The sequence below is a fragment of the Caretta caretta genome, chromosome 7 (genome assembly GCF_965140235.1).
Source record: "Caretta caretta isolate rCarCar2 chromosome 7, rCarCar1.hap1, whole genome shotgun sequence".
Taxonomy (NCBI): Eukaryota; Metazoa; Chordata; order Testudines; family Cheloniidae; genus Caretta; species Caretta caretta.
In genome coordinates, this window is record NC_134212.1 from 124862500 (window position 1) to 124879028 (window position 16529).

Sequence of the window (16529 nt, forward strand, 5' to 3'; positions counted from 1 at the left end):
CTGGACAGACACAGAGCAAACAATCCCTGCCCCAGGGACTTTATAGCTGAAGCTGTGCTAGACAACTGGCCAACAGCCTGTCCCAGCCTGAGACCACTGCTTAGCATGCTGGCCAGTCCTTTCCCATTGTTTTCTTCTCCTCTCCGGTCTGTCTGCATCCAGCTGGTCTCTCTGGTCGTTGGAGCAGGAACCATCCTTCGGGGTCCTGCTCCATGACTCCAGCACCCAGGCACTATGGCTAACAGAATCAATACAGAGTTGGAGGGCAGGTTGTTAGAGGCGTTAGGTAATGTGTTCGAACAGTCCAGTGAACGCTCCAGCACGTGCTAGCTGGCAAGCCGGGGGAGGGGGGGTTCACATTCAACTCCACCTACTTAGCATGTGTGCGATGCTACACAATCTGCTCCACACTGGAGAGTTACAACGCTAGCCAGAATGGGTCAGCTAGCACCCAGTGGGATTCACCCGGAGTCCCACTCCCCTGCCATAGTGCAGCAGGTCTTCCCACCCAGACAGCTGCTCCGTGGGGGTGCCCCGGGCGAGATTGTTCAAGGAGCCCCCTGGGTCTGCGGAACCGTATCGAGGGCTGTCACAACGGTACTCGGATAGAACGCCACCAGCCTAACGCTCCCACACGTGTTCATTTCACAGCAACAGATGTAGGATTACTATAATTTGTACCATGGTAGCACCAATGAGCCCCCATCCCGGAGCAGAACCCTACTTGCTGAACAGCCATAGAACAAAAAGACAGTCCCTGCCCCAGAGAGCTTCCAGTGTAACCGGAGAGCAGGATTTCCAGCTCAGTACAGAGTTTCTGGGGCTTGGCCTACACCGCCGGTGGGTCGCCGCACACCCCTTCCAGCCCTAGCCACGAATAGCAGAAGCGTCATCCCACATCAGGTCAATGCTTTGTCTATTTATTGTCGTTAATTTGTACGGTGGTCGTGCCTGGGCCTCCTGCCATGTCTGATCTAGCCACTGGTCCATCTAGTCTGGGATCCTGCCTCGGACAGTGGATGCTTCAGAACCGAGAGGGAAACCCCTCTAAGGGAGGCTGCTACACTAACATGGCTCTGGGGCCAACAGGTGGATGGCACGAATCCTGGACCCAGGGTTTAGATCCCTGACACATTGTACTTCATTGAAAGTCACTAGTGGGATGAGTTTGGGGTTCTCAGTCTAGTCCCTGTGGACACTGGCCCGCCCTATTGCAACACCTGCCCCATCACCGCACACACATGGAGAATGGGGGAGCCCTCTACCAAAGGGGGGGGACAGCGGGGCCCTGGCAAAGCCACAGGGAGCGCGGGAGCGGAGTAGCAAAGGGGGCAGCCAGCCAGGAGGAAAGGGATAGCAGCCGGGGGTACAGCAGATGGGGGCAGAGCCCCCCAGCCCTTGTCCCCACACCGGGCCGGGGGGCTGCTGTCAGTCCCTCTCCCCTGAGCCCTAAAATTCACTCCCGAATTTAAACCATAAACACAAAGACGGGGGAGGGAGCCGTGGATGCCCCCCCCGGCCCCGGCAGGGGGCTCAGCACAGAGAAACCCCAGACAACAGCCATTGTCCCACCGCCAAACTTCGCAGAACTGACGGGGGGGGGCGGGGAGAGGGGTCCCGGGGCCCAGGAACACGGAGCAGGTGGGGGCGTGCGGGGGGAGGGGGGTCCCCGGCACATGGACCCCCCCCGGCACATGGACCCCCCCCGCCGACCTAGCGGCGGGTCCGCGCCGCGGAGGGGTTCCCCGGACCGGGAGCGGGGGGGGGGGCGCCCCCGGCCCCTTCTGCCCGGCTCGGGCCCCCCAAAGGCCGCACCCCCCGCCCCGCGGGCCCGGCCCGACTTACCCGGGAGAAGAGCCGGGCTCCCGCCGGGGGCGAGCCGAGCGACCGGGGAGACACGCAGCGCGCCCCGGCCCCGGGCCCATCGGCGGCCCAGGGGCCCGCGCCGCCGCCGGGCTGCCCACGGGGGGCCGCGGGCGCGAGTGGGGCCGGCCGCGTGGGGCGCCGCGCCGAGCGGCCCCTTCCTTTGTTCGCGAGTCTGCCCCGGAACAATGGCTGCGGCGCGGCTCGCCCGCCTGGCCCTCGGCGCGGGGATGGAGCCGCCCCCGAGCTCCGCACACGCAGCCCCGGCCCCGCCGCCGCCGCCCCGCCTCCCCCCGCGCCGCACGGGGAGACAAAGGGCAGAGCCCGCCCCGGGGCGGGGGCCCCCCCGGGCTCGGACCCGCCCCGACGCACCCTCGCCGCCGGGGCGCAGCGGGGGGCTCCTGCCGGGCAGGTGCGGCACGGCCCCGAGGCAGGCGGCTGGCTCCCCCCCCCCCCCCGCCCCGAAAAAAAAATCACAAGGGTTTTCCAAAATCCGGCACGGGGGGGGGGGGGTTACCAGTCCCGAGCCGCGGGGCAGCGCAACTCGCAGGGCTGGGACCTTCCTTGCTCGCTTCTCTTTCAAGGCCCGCGGAGGGTCTCCCCCAAGTCCCCTGCCTCCAGGAGCTCGGGCTTTCAGCCGCACGCAGACTTGGCGGGGTTCTGGCCTGGGAGCCGCGGATCCTGCTGAACTCAAGCCGGGGCCGGGGCCAGCCAGGGCTCAGACTGGGAAATTCCAAGGATTCTCTGTTTCGGGTAGCCCCGGTGATGTGCCAGGTGCTTCCCCTCCAGGTGGAAATAAGCTGCCCTGTCATACCGCTGAGCCTGCATCCCCAGGGGCCGGGGAGTGGCACCCACGTAAGGGTCTCTGTTTAAATTGGTACAAAACCGGTTTGCTGCCCAGCCCGAAGGGGAGAGGAGCAGGGAGCTGGCCGGGCATAACTAGAATCACAGGGAAAGTGAGCTGTAGCTCAGGAAAGCTGATGCTCAAATAAATTGGTTAGTCTCTAAGGTGCCACAAGTCCTCCTTTTCTTTTTGCGAATACAGACTGACACGGCTGTTACTCTGAAACAGGGAAAGTGGGTCTTCAGGAGGAGAAGGCAGGAGCCTGGTGTATGGGCCCAGGGAGGGCACACCATGCATAGGGGGCTGCATGAAAGGAGGGTCTGGCTTCATGGCTCGCGCCCACCGCCCCTCAACTGCTATAAAACCAGAGCAGTCGCATTTAAATAAATAAATAAATAAATAAATAAATAAAGTAAGGGCTTTCAGAGGCTTTTCTGAGATGCGGGTGGTTTGGGAATTGAATAGAAAAGGCCTTGAGAAAATAACAATCAATCTGATCACATACTAACCGGCACATGCTGCCTGGAGCTCTGGGACAAAGCTGGTGCCAAGGCTGATGGAAGGATCAGGGGTGGGAGAGGAGTAGCCCCTTTAATCTGTGGATTTTTAACACGGGAGGGGCCTGGGCTGTGAAATTCAGAGCCGGACTCCCCCAGGCGCAGGGATGTCCAGGCCAGGTGGTTATAACAAGAGTGACAAGCCGGGAGCAAGCTTGGGCTCCCCACCTTGTGCAGGCCCATGGGCCCGACCCATTGCTGTTGGTCCCTGGAAGACCCACTCATGAACCTGAATTTCCTGCTCTGTGCAGGAGCTCAGATGAGTGGACTATGCTGATCCCTTCCCCTCTCCATCCTGCTCCTGCAGCTGCCTCCGCTTCTGTCCCGCTCCACACACCAAGAGGGGCAGGAGCGGCTGGGCTGCAGAGATGCAGCGCTAGGAAAGAGCAGTCTCCAAAGGAACGGCCCCGTTCACTTCCTAACCCTATTTTGTGTCAGCCAAGTCAGTTTGGTTGCACGTGGCAGTTTTACACGGTTAGAAGCAGCTGCCATTTTGTGAGGCAGGGCAGATGTGGTATAATCCAGAGGAGACGCACACACTATGCTCTCTCCTGGAGACTTGGCTTTTGTTCTCTCTTCTTTTCCCCTCAACTAAATGGAAGAGTCATTCATAGCGGGCTGCTCTGGAAAACAAACAGACACAGCCAGCCCCTGGGCATTTAAAAAAAAATCAACTCCGGCACTAAAAATCATGATATTAGCTTAGAAATCATTATTTTAGAAGTAACGTGTTTTGCGTCTTTTATTTGCCTTTGAGGTTCTGAGCATTTAGGGGTCTTTATTACAAGCTCTTCTCTGCAACCATGAGGGCTAGGAACTTACTTCTAAAAAAGGACAACTAAGGTTCTCACATCACAACATGACTCCTCATTTCTCTGGGTGTTTGCACTAAGCAGGGACACCGGCTGCATGAAGTGGCCAGTGGTCTCGTCTGTCCTTGCACCATATAACCCCTCCCCGCAGCAAACCTGTTTCTGACAAAGCCGCCATCACACCCAGCACACCTGCCAACCATGGCTACGCTGGGGTATTCTGGGGCACCTCTCCCATCGCGCCCTGTGCAGGAGCAGGGCCAAGCACTGAATGGAGAGAGGGAGCGGGGAACGGGGATGGGGGACAGAAATGCAGCAACTAAATGTGTCTAGCTGCCTGCACATATTAAAGAGAAGCTACTGTCCATGGCGACAGAGCTCAGGACCCCCGCACCGTGCCCGGCAGCCAACTGATACAACCCAGGCCTGGGAACTGCTGCTCCGGGGCGATAAGAGACTCCCGCCCCCACGGTGACATGCCTGCAGCCGGGCTGGGCGAGGCAGGGGAGCGAGTCAGTGTGGTGAAGACAGCTGCACACTAAGCGCAGCTGGCCGGGAAAGGGTGGTGGGTTCTTCCCCCCATAGAAATTACAATTCTTTTATTAGTACATTTTTTGTCTTAGATTTTTTCAGGTTTTCATCAGAAAACTTCATCTTTTCCTGCTTTCCGCAACCAGAAACCACCTTTTTTTCCAATTTGAAATTTTATAAAGTTGGTTTTCAGTTTCTAAAACCCCAAATATTTCCAGTTTCTTGCAAACATCCCCCTCCGCCCCCCCCCCTTTTTTTTTTTGCAATGGGAGTTTTCATGAAAATCTCCATTTGGTCAAGAAGCCAATTTTGTTTCAAAAACAAACATTTGAAGGGAAATTTTTCAGCCACCCCACGGGTCACGACGCCGGGGATGGGGCTCAGCGAACGGGAGCTCTGCGTGCAGTACCGTATTCTGGCGCGTGGTACCATGAGACCCCATCCCGGGCTCTCAGCCTCGCCCAGGGCCATGCCGAGCCAGGCGGTTTACAGTCTAGAAGGCCAGGTCCCTGCCCCACGGAGCTGGCAGCCTAGACGGGTGAGGTGTGGGCAGGACAACATGCCATCCCTGGGGTTGAGCATGTGTTTTGCTAACGTCACATGTACTGTTCTGAGTCTCTCCCCCCCAGCTCCCCACATCTGTACTGCTGCTACTTCGCGGAGGGGGGATGCCAGCACAGCGGGAGGCTGTTAACACATCTGTCTGTCTGTCTACGGTACTTCTGGCGCGCCCATCACTGCAGCACTGAAGTGTTGTCCCCGTCGTGCAATGCAGGTGGTAGGAGACAGCAACCCTCCAGTGGAAAGCGCGTGCACAAACAAACCCCCTATCGCACACCAACAATCCTGCTGTTGCACACACACGCCCTGATGTTATCAGCTTCACCCGGCTCCATGTGTTATGTCAGGGCCACCAGCTGGGCTGACACCAAGGCCCTCCGGACCGGAAACGTGAGTCTGCATAGCCGGAGATCCACGCCTGGGGCCAGAACACCCCCCATGCTCAGCCCTCTGACCCCACCATCCTTCTGAACTGTGGGCAATAGGGTCCCTCCTCCCCCGAGAGGCTGGGGCGGCAGCATCGGGGCGCCGTGTCCTTCCAGGAACGGTAACGGGTGCCATTCCCGTAGGAAGCAAATGGGGTCCCTTCTCTTCCGCAGGGAGGCAGCAGTGAGGGACCCCAGTACTTACACCACGGGGCGGTGGGTGTGGGGCAGGCTCCCTCTCTACACCCTTCCCGGGAGCTATCATGTTTTATTCAGCCCCCCCGCCAACAATATCTTCCCCCTTCACCTAGGCCTGCACGTGGGTATACGGTCCTGTGCCACACACGCGTGCGAGCACACACACACACAAACACACACACGCGCCAGCATGCTGCGGCACCTCACACTTCTCTGTCCACTCATGTTCCTCCCCGCCCTGAGGCAAGCGCAGAACACCACGTGATCCCATGCGTGCGGACACAGCTCCGACACGCTGCCCCGGCAAGTAACATCTCTGCTGTGGTACCCACAGGAGACGCACGGCTACGCCCACGGTGCAGGTTGGGGTGCTCGATGCATCCTCACCATCCTGTCTCTGGCTGCGCTGCAATTAACCCCCCGTGGCCAGCCAGGCCAGCTGACTTGAGTTCGCAGGGATTGGGCAGTGGGGCTGCCATGGTGGTTTCACGGCAGTGTAGACGTAGCCACAAGCCCCACTCCCACAAAGCCAGTGAGACTCCTCACATGGGGTCAGGGCCCCAAGGTCAGCCACGACAGGGCTAACCCCTCTCCTAGGGGCCATCCAGGACCACCCCTCTGGCACAGCCACCCCGTAACCATCCCACAGAGCCCCAGGTGGGGGAAACCCCATGCCGAGCCTTCCTGCGCTGGAGCAAGCCAATAAGCAGAGTAAGCATGGGGAACTCCCTGCAAGGGGCTGGAGCATGCCATCTTCCAGCAGACCTCAGCCAGGGCAGGGGGGACCCATGTGGCCCTGCCCTCACCCTGCTGGTCCCCCCCTTTGGGAAGCTGGCAGCCCCCGCATGCCCGTGCTCCTAGGCTGTGCCTGGTCTTCTGTGCCCTCCCTACACGCCAGGCATGGCCAGCCACCGTCTACCTGGTGCACAGCATATAGGTCAGGACGATGTACCGCTCCTTCGGCCCTGCCGCAGCTCGCCAGGCCCCCTGCAGGCAACTCAAGGCTCTGCCGCTCAGACCAGCTGCCTCTGTGTGCACCGGTGTGTGTGCACGTGGAAGTGCACACGTGTGTAAAACCACACACTGCCACCACCAGACCAAAAGGGCTGTTACACATAAATCAGGTCTGCTGCAGCGCCCACGTACCAAGCAACCGACGGGCCTGGGCACCGAAAGCTACAGAAATGCAGCACGGCCCAGCAGACAAAGCACTAGCCTGCGGCTCAAGAGATCTGGCTGCTGTTCCTGACTTTGCCACCGCCCTGCTGGGTGACCCTGGCCAAGTCGCTTCCCCGCTCTGTGCCTCAGTTTCCCCTCTGTCCCCACCCTTTGTCTATGTTGCCTATTTAGCTAGCAAGCTTCTTAGGGCAGGGCCTGTCTCTCTCTATCTCTGCATCTGTGCGATGCCCAGCACACTGGGGCCCTGATCTTCACAGCTACACACTTCCACAGCACACATACATAGTAACAACAATGGGTAGGGGAAGGCAGATAAGTATTCGAACACGTTCAGATGGTGCCTGAAATGAAATGTGTCTGTTCATCCTCCTGTGTTTAAATGCTCTTTGTGCTAAGTGGGGATGCCGACGCAGACACCCGAGCTCACCCGCAGCTTGGCTGCTGTTGTATTTTCAAATACTGCAAAACTGGGCAATTTTCCCCCTTATAAGATCCAGCAGGGCACCAGATATTCCAGCGCCCGCGTGACAGTCACATGGCGCAGAGACGTGCACGGCCCACGCATGAGTGTTCGCACATCGAGCGCTTGAAGGCCAGTACCCCAGGACACCCAGAGGGAGGACATCCCTGTGATTCCCCCAAAGGCTCAGCCAGCCGCTGACGACAGCGGGTCCACATGGCTGCAGCAGCCCCAGCTGTTTATGGTTACAGCGGAGTTAATAATTAAATAGGTGCTGGCTGGAGAGGGAAGGCTGGGATGCAGCTGGGGAGGGGCAGGTCCATTCCCTCCCTCCTGAGGCGCTGGGGCCCCTTCTTGCATTTACGGGGTGCAGCCCAGCAGGGCCCCTTCACCCTAAATCCCCACATCTCTGGGGCCCTGATCCTATTTCTGTCTGCCGTCCCCCAGGTGCCTCCACAAACTGGCTCTGCCCCATGTGTTCTGGGTGTGCGGGGGGGAGGGGGGGAGGAGAAGGATCTCTGAGCCGCTCAGCAGTGCGGGGGCTTATGGCTACTGAGCAGCCCAAGTGGCCCCATGCTGCAGGCAGGGTCTTGGGCTGTGAGACAGGCAGCAGCTGGCAGGGGCCTGTCGCATGCGCCAGCCCAGGGCAGGCCCAATGGAACACGTCAGGTGGGAAATCAGAGGCACCGAGGGTGGCTGGGGGGACTCCCGCCTGTTTCCAATCCCAAGGCCAGGGTGTAACAGCCCTGGGAAGCGAATGCCTCTGCGTATCTCCACCGCTCCCCAGCCCTGTCCCAGAAGGGCCCTGCTCTTGTGGGGTCTCCTTGGCCTTGCCAGCGAGCAGCAAGCCAAGGACTCAGGCAGCCTCAGACACGGGGTTCTTGTGATCTGGTAGGAATTGAGCTGAGATCCACCAAACTCACTGCACACGGGGCCCAGCTCCGCCAGCCAGCGAGCAGCACCTCTCTGGCACTGCTGGGCGGGGAACGGAGAGCCCGAGACACAGGGCTCCAGAGCACAACAGCGGCCCCCCGAGGCAGGCAGGCCCCCAGGCTCGGACTCACTGGGGCCACAGGTCAGGTGGCGGATTACAAAATCTGACCCTGTTGTCTGGTGCAGTCTGTGTCTTCAAGCCCAGGGAATCCTGGGTGGCACTCGTTCCCAGGGGGCTGCTCCCGCTCACAGCCAGACCTGCGGGGGCTGCCCCCAACAGCAGGGGATCCCCCTCGTCCAATGGAGTTCTGCCAGTCCCCTGACCTCTGTTCTGCTGCACCCTGCCAGGCAGAGCAAAGCCAGCTCTGTCCAGGTCCTGCCCTGCAGCCCCCTGCTATTCCAGCTCCGGATCCCCCAGGAGGAGCTGGACACATCCCCTGCACGCAGCACCCTCTCCCCTCACACACCAGCCATATTGCACGCACAGATCATGGCAGCTGCCACCACTAGGGCAGGGCTGAGTTCCCAGGCTACAACCATGGCCCACACTTCACTGCTGGCCTGAGCTAGATGTGAGCCAGCCTTCCCGAGGGGACAGAGCAGCCCGGCAGGTGTCGCCCTGCAGAGCCCCCGCCCTGGGGACAGCCCCGGGGCCAGGGAGTGGAGAACAAACTCCCATCCAGCAGACCCCGGGGGGGCCAGTGAGGGGGAGTATGGACACCCACCTAGGAGCTGGCCCATCCCCCTGCAGCTAGCCCTCTTGCCCCTCCAATGGGCCACGCCCCATAGAGTACGGGGCGCCCCCCCTCACACCTCGCTCAGGGCTCATCTCACAGGGAGTAACCACCTATCACAGGTATATGACACTTCTCAGGCTGAAGCCCTTCACAATCTCTACACACGCAGCACTGCTGAAATGCAGCCACCTCTGGGGTGGAGCACAGCAAGCAGCTGCCGCCAGCAGGCTGCACGAGTGGGAATATTCTGATCAAGGAAAAGCCCTGCTCCTCCCAAAAGGTGCTGCCGGGATCTTCCAGCCCCAGGTAGAGCAGACAGGGCTTTGGTTTATAAGGTCTTGACCCACACAGCAAAACCCTGGACACCAGCCTGCACCAGGCACAGTCCTTGTGCTGGAATGTGAGTAGCCGACCACTGTGTAATGCCAGCTGAGTGTGACTCCGTCCCAGCCCCCTGGCCAGCTCCTGCAAGGCTAAGAGCTGGTGGCTCATGACTGGCCACAGGGGTTGTAGCACCAGGTCTCTGGTGTGTGGGGCCGAAGGGGCCCCCTCGGGCGGGGAGCTGCACAGACGGAGCCGAGCCCCGGCCTCTGCCCCCTACAGTGGAATACAGCAATCAAAGGCCTTGCGTCCTTGCTGGTACGGGGTAGGGAAAGTGAGGGAGCCTGGCGGAGAGCTCAGCCTGGGACTCCAGGGACACCAGCTACTCCAAAGCCTGAGACTTTGGATTCCCAGCAGTCCCCTGCAGCCATTAAGGCAAGTAAATTAATACGGGAAAATACCCCACCCAGAGCATTACACTCCATCAGTGCCTGATGGTTGCTTTCCCTGCCTCGTCTCTAAACACAGGCCTGGGGATTTATCGATCGAGTCCCAGATCATTACCATCATGAAACTCCTTTGGCTGAACTAGAGAATTCGGCCCCACCCCCCGATCATTCCACCAGCCCCCAGCACCAAAACGCCCCTTCCAATGGGACTGGCCAGGAGTGCATGCCCCCTGCAGCCAGGCACAGACCCACTCACAGTGACCAGCCCGTCTACCACCACCAGGATCAATGAGCCTAGGAACGAAGCTGCCACGGGCCCGGGGCAAGCGCCAGCCGGGACAGGGTTCAGCACCGTACTGCCCAGCACCCCAGGGCTCCCTCGCTGCGCAGCTCCGCTGCACCCAGTGCAAGGTGTCTGGTGTTCAAAGTCTCCACAGGGCAGGCCCTGGCTCTGCTGAGACGCCCCGTCCTCCCGCACTGTGCGCGCACAACCTCCTGCCACAGCTGTCCCCGCGACACAATCAACTGTCAGGAAAGGTTCGTGAGCGTGGGAGACAGAACTGTCCCAGGCACCGGGGACTATGGAACTCACTGCCACAAGAGAGAGGAGAGACTGGGCGTCACGACGCTCAGAGCTGGGACTGAGATTCTTCACACGCACACACCCCGCAGAGACACACAACACATGGCACAGGCACACACGGACATGCAACACACAAACCTCACTCTCATTCATGTTAAAAAAATCTAACTATCCCCATGACTCCTCCGAGCAGAGAGCGATTGCTCTGTCGGGAGGGGGCTCAGACACTGCAGGGCCTGGGATCACATAATGCACCTAGACAAACAGGTCGCTGCAAGCCACCCCGGCAGGCAAAGCACATTGGGCTCACCAAGCTGCCAGAATTCTTGGAGAGTGTCAACAAGCACGTGGACAAGGGGGATCCAGTGGTTATAGTGTACTTAGATTTTCAGAAAGTCTTTGACAAGGTCACTCACCAAAGGCTCTTAAGCAAAGTAAGCGGTCATGGGATAAGAGGGAAGGTCCCTCTCATGGATCAGTGACTGGTCAAAGGGTTGGAATAAACAGGCTTCTCAGTGGAGAGAGGTAAGTAGCGGGGTCCCCCAAGGATCTGTACTGGGGCCAGCACTGTTCATCATGTTCATAAACAATTGGGGAAAAGGGGTAAGCAGGGAGGGGGCAAAGTTTGCAGATGATACAAAATTACTCAAGATAGTTAAGTCCCAGGCAGACTGCAAAGAGCTACAAAATGATCTTACAAAACTGGGTGACTGGGCAGCAAAATGGCAGATGAAATTCAATGTTGATAAGTGCAAAGTAATGCACACTGGAAAACAATACCAATTACGCATACAAAACGATGGGGTCTAAATTAGCTCAAGAAAAAGATCTCGGAGTCGTCATGGATCGTTCTCTGAAAACATCCACTCAACGTGCAGCAGCAGTCAAGAAAGCTAACAGAATGTTGGAACCATTAGGAAAGGGATAGATAAGACAGAAAATACCATAATGCCACTATATAAATCCATGGTACATCCACACCGTGAACACTGCATGCAGTTCTGGTCGCCCTATCTCAAAAAAAGATATATTAGAATTGGAAAAAGTACAGAGAAGGACAACAAAAATGATGAAGGGTATAGAACAGCTTGCATATGAGAGATTAAAACATCTGGGACTGTTTAGAAAAAGAGACGACTAAGGGGGGATATGAGGGAGGTCTGTAAAATCATGACTGATGTGGAGAAAGTGAACAGGGAAGTGTTATTTACCCCTTCACATAACACACGAACCAGGGGCACTTAATGAAAGTAATAGGAGTAGGCTGAAAACAAACCCAAGGAAATTCTTCACACAACGCACAGTCAGCCTGTGGAACTCCTTGCCAGGAGATGTTGCGAAGGCCAAAAGTAAAACTGGGTTCAGAAAAGAACTAGTTAAGTCCACAGAGGACAGATCCAGCAATGGCTATTAGCCAGGATGGTCAGGGATGCAACCCCATGATCTGGGTGTCCTGAAACCTCTGTTTGCCAGAAGCTGGGAATGGGCCACAGGGGATGGGTCACTTGGTGACTCCCTGTTCTGTTCATTCCCCCTGGGGCACCTGGCACTGGCCACTGCTGGAAGACAGGATACTGGGCTAGATGGACTTATGGCTTCACATCATGCCCTGAAGATCAACAGACTCAGGCTGTGTCAAAGCAACAGAGGAAACAAGCTGCAGGGCTGAGGGCTCTCAGCTGAGAATTTCCACCCCGCAATGTTAAGAGGAACGGTCCATGAACTCCCCTTGGCTTCTGGCCGTGGGGGTGGGGGGAGGAGGTGTTCTGCTAGAGGCTGGGAGGAAGGAATGGGACCTTTTCATGATGATTATCTATTTGTATTATCGGAGCCCCCAGGAGCCCCAGGCCATGCCAGGCGCTGCACAGACAGAACACAAAGATAGTATTTCTCACGGAGAATGAATCATTCACCCTGAAAACATCCCACCTCCTGCTGGATCATCAGGCCACGGCGGCCAGGCTGTGCCTGCAAACCCAGAAATGTGCACAGAAATTAGTCATCTTGGACATCAAATCCCATGGGGCTCCTACAATTAAGCCATTTGGATCCTGCATCTTGGAGTCTGAATGGGGGAAAAAATCACTCCAAGTGGCCAGGGCAAAACTCTGGGACGTGGAGCGAAAATGGCTGGAGGATGGTGAGTGACGGGGAGGTGCCCAAAGCCATCGCTGCTAGGACGGGGCTTATTCACTGTCTACATCAGGGGTTGGCAGCCTTTCAGAAGTGGTGGGCCGAGTCTTCATTCATTCACTCTAATTTACGGTTTCGCGTGCCAGTCTTTTAAACATTTTAACGTTTTTAGGTCTCTTTCTATAAGTCTATATAATATATAACTAAACTATCACCGTATGTACAGTAAATAAGGTTTTAAAAATGTTTAAGAAGCTTCATTTAAAATTAAATTAAAATGCAGCGCCCCCCGGACCGGTAGCCAGCACCCGGGCAGCGTGAGTGCCACTGAAAATCCACTCGCGTGCCGGCTTTGGCCCGCGTGCCATAGGTTACCTACCCCTGGTCTACATCAACCACCCGCAGCAGGGCGCACAGCGCAACGGGCAGCAGGTACCACCTGGGAGGAGCTGCAAAGGGCAGGGGGCACAGAGAGATGCTTTGAGCAAGGGGGTGGGACTAGGTGTCCTCCTGAGGTCCCTTCCAACCCTGGTATTCTATGATTCTATGACCCAGGGGGATCCAGAGAGACCTGGCAAACAGCGAACAGACAAGTAAATCCACCAGGGGAAAATAACCCCAGCCCTAGAGCCAGCCAGCGGTGAAAGCTGGGGACAGGGTGACAGCAGGCAGCGAGGAGTTTGCAATCTGAGACAGCTGCAAAAGGGCTGGAACCGCACACAGGGTGGGTGGGTGGTAGGCTCTGGTGTAACCACAGAGGCAATGTCACATTCACTCCCACGCGCCACATTACAGAGAGAGACGGGGAAAGCAGGGGAGCTCAGCAGAGAGCAGCAGAAATGGAGAGACTCCCCCTGTAGCTGGGGGGAGTCCCCTCAGCTCGCCTTCTGGGGAGACAGACCCTGCCTTCCGCCCCCACCCCCGCCTCTCTTTGGCTGTTTGCACACTGAGCTCTTCCCGGCAAGGACTGGTTCTGATTATATACCCGGCACAGCGGGGCCCTGATTTCGACCATGGGAGGGCGGGGGGGGAGGGGGGAATCTGTGGTGCACCCGGCCTAGCGTGGCCGGGGGGGAGGGTATGCAGAGCCAGGCCAGCATCCTGCAGGAGTGGCTGGGCATGTAGGTAGGAGCAAGGGGAAGAAATGGGGAAAGGAACCTCTCAGACCCACACTCCCAGCCAGGGAACTGAATCAGGCTGAAAGCGATCCGCTCTCCAGGAACGGGGGAGGGGGAAGCCCCCAGACTCAGAACAATCCCTCCTGCTGGGACGGGGAGGGGCTGGAACTGCTGGCAGCTGCGTCTCACCCTGGGGCCAGCTCCATCCCTCAGCCTCCAGCCAGGTGTTGTCTGCTAAATCTGGGCTCCCCCCACTCCAGCTGCTGTCTGTCTTCTGTCCCCTGGGCCCCCACAGCTGCTGTGGAAGGGGGTGGGGAGGGAGCCTTTGCTAAACGTCCCCCCCACAGCCTCTGCCTTTGGGTCCAGAGCAGTGAGGTCAGGATGAAACCGACCTGATGCCTGACAGTTTCCCTGGTGGGCACAGGGCCTGGCAGAGCAGCCTGAAACTGACCGGAGCCTCGTGAATTTCACTCCCAGTTTGGCAGAGCAGCAGCCCCAGGGCTGGGAGCCCTTGTCTGCAGTCTCTGGCAGGTATCACCGCACTGTTACGCAGCTCGCCCACGGGGACAGCTGCTCCCAAAACACCAGGGCCAGAAACGCTGGGGGTTTCTAAAACATTAAAAGCCAGATTCTGCAGAAGTCGATGGCTCAGCCCCCAGTGGTGAGTGGGTCTTTTGATACCCCGTAGCAGGTCTTTGCATCTCTAACGGCTCTGGATTTCAGCTGGCCACATTAGAAACCATGGCCCGGGCACGTCAGCCAGAACCTCGGGGTTTGACAGCTCCCGACCCCATGGATTTTCTCAGGTTACAGAAACGTTCTGGTTTCTGGCCATTCTCCCAGCCTGAGGCTAGTCTCACCAGCCAGGCCGCTCCTGCTATCTCCGCACAGAAAGGTGGCGTGAAGGGGGTCTGGCCGGGCCAGTGTTCTGGGACCACATGGGACTGTGTGTGTGTGTTTTCCCCTCATTTATGTTGGTTTCTCTGGGAGCTTTTTGGTCAAGTCAAACCAGGAGCTGCACATAGATGGGAACAGACCCTGGCCTCCTGCAAACCCAGCACAACTTCCACCTGAGCATCCCTCAGGCCATCAGCGACCATCTGCTAATCCTCACACCCCCTCAGGGAGAACAGCACCAGCGCCAGTCTACACAAGGGGAACCTGAGGCACATCACTCTGCCCAGAGTCACACTGCAGGCCAAAGGCAGAGCCAGGAAACTGACTGCCAGTCTTCTGCTCTACCCACTCCCCTCCCAGAGCTGGGAATAGAACCCAGGAGTCCTGGCTCTCAGCCCTCCCTTTTCTAACCCACTCCCCTCCCAGAGACAGAACCCAGGAGTCCTGGCTCCCAGTCACCCCTGCTCGAACCACTGGAGAATGTCAACTCCATAAACTATAAATATTGATTTTAAAATCAGCTTTTCCGTCCCCCATGAGGGTAACCCGGGTGCAGTGTCTCCCTAGGATAGTCACCGCATGGTGTATTATGCGCTTGTCTCCCCCGTTCAGTGCCGGGCGGCTGAGTGCTCCAAAGCTGCTCTCCCAATATAGCAGCAGCAAACGGCTCCATCAATAATGTATCGCTTCTGTTTCCTTTTGCTGCTTCTTTCCGGTTACTGATACGTGCCTTCTTCCTGTGGAACAGCCGCCCCGGTTCTGCCAGCTGGGCCGAAGGCAACCTGCTGCCACAGCGGCGAGCGCCTCGCCAGCGCCCACCAAACCGACGGCCACTCCAACCACAGACTCTTCCCTGCCCGGGGGGGCTGCAGGGCGGGAAGTATCCCCTAGCCCAGTGGTTCTCAATCCTTTTTCTTTTTCATTTCGAATGCAGGTGCGGCCCCCTCTGGAAATCTACTGTTCAGTTCTGTTGCATCAGTTTTCTGTCTAAGTCTTTTGCGGACCCCTCAGACATAGTCCACAGACCCACGGGGGCTAAGAACCCCTGCCCTAGCCCCACACACCAGGGCCAAGCAACACCCAGGGGCTCACTGGAGTTTCAAGGGGGGAAAGACAATTAAAGCCACTGCCAAGCACAACCTGTCCCAGCAAACGCACTGATGGAGCCAGCAAACAGAACCAGGATACAAGAGGGGGCCAGGCGCGACACGGAGATCAGGTGCGGGCAAAACCAGCACGGCAAGGAGCGTGTGTCCTGACGGAGGGGAAAACCAACAGGCTTTTCGGGGACCCTGCGATCTCAAAATTGCCCTCCGTCCTGATCCACAGCCCCCTGCTAGCCCAGCACCCCCCCAGCTCCGCCAGTTCCCCTCAATCCCGACCCACAGCCCCCTGCTAGCCCAGCCCTGGGCTCCTGAACACACCTGCTCTGCCAGTGACCCACGGCAGCCACCCACCCCCTAGGGGGAAGCTTGAGGACAAAGCCCCCCTGCCCTGGCCCCCTCCACAATGTTAACATGCTGCCCCAGAGACCCCACAGGCCCTGGCTTGGGTGGCTCTTAAGAGCCACTAACTCATGTCTGTTCCCGGTTCCCTCTGCAAGCTGCAATGGTTCTAAGGCCCAATGTTTTCCTTCAGCAGTCCCCAGTGGGGCAAGGCCCCCGCTAGCACTGCCCTAGCTTGCTCCTGAGCCCCAGCCTGCCCTGAGGCCTGGGCCACACTTCACCCCTCTCCCACGCCCGAGGGACCAGCGGGAAGGCTGGGTCTGGGACCCCTGTGGAGGGGGTCTGCACTCCTGGTGTCAGACAGCCAGCTGCAGCCCCCCCAGGTGTGTGTGTGTGATGTGCACTTGGGGGAGGAGCCATTTACTGCCAGCGTTCGGGGCTGGTGGAGTGCCGTGGGCAGCTGCAACCATGCTGAGCTTTGCC

The 16529-nt window shown here is 58.3% G+C and overlaps 1 protein-coding gene across 2 annotated transcripts in view; it reads right to left on the bottom strand.

Moving 5' to 3' along the window:
• Positions 1–16529, bottom strand: part of LDB1 (LIM domain binding 1) — a 47630-nt gene that overhangs the window by 19880 nt on the left and 11221 nt on the right. The window contains exon 1 of one of the 2 annotated variants that reach the window (XM_048857303.2): positions 1846–1979. The exons of the other annotated variant lie outside the window; for it this stretch is intronic. The gene's annotated coding sequence lies outside the window, so the exon portion shown is untranslated. Of the gene's footprint in view, positions 1–1845; positions 1980–16529 lie in introns of those variants that run through there. 2 annotated transcript variants of the gene reach the window in all.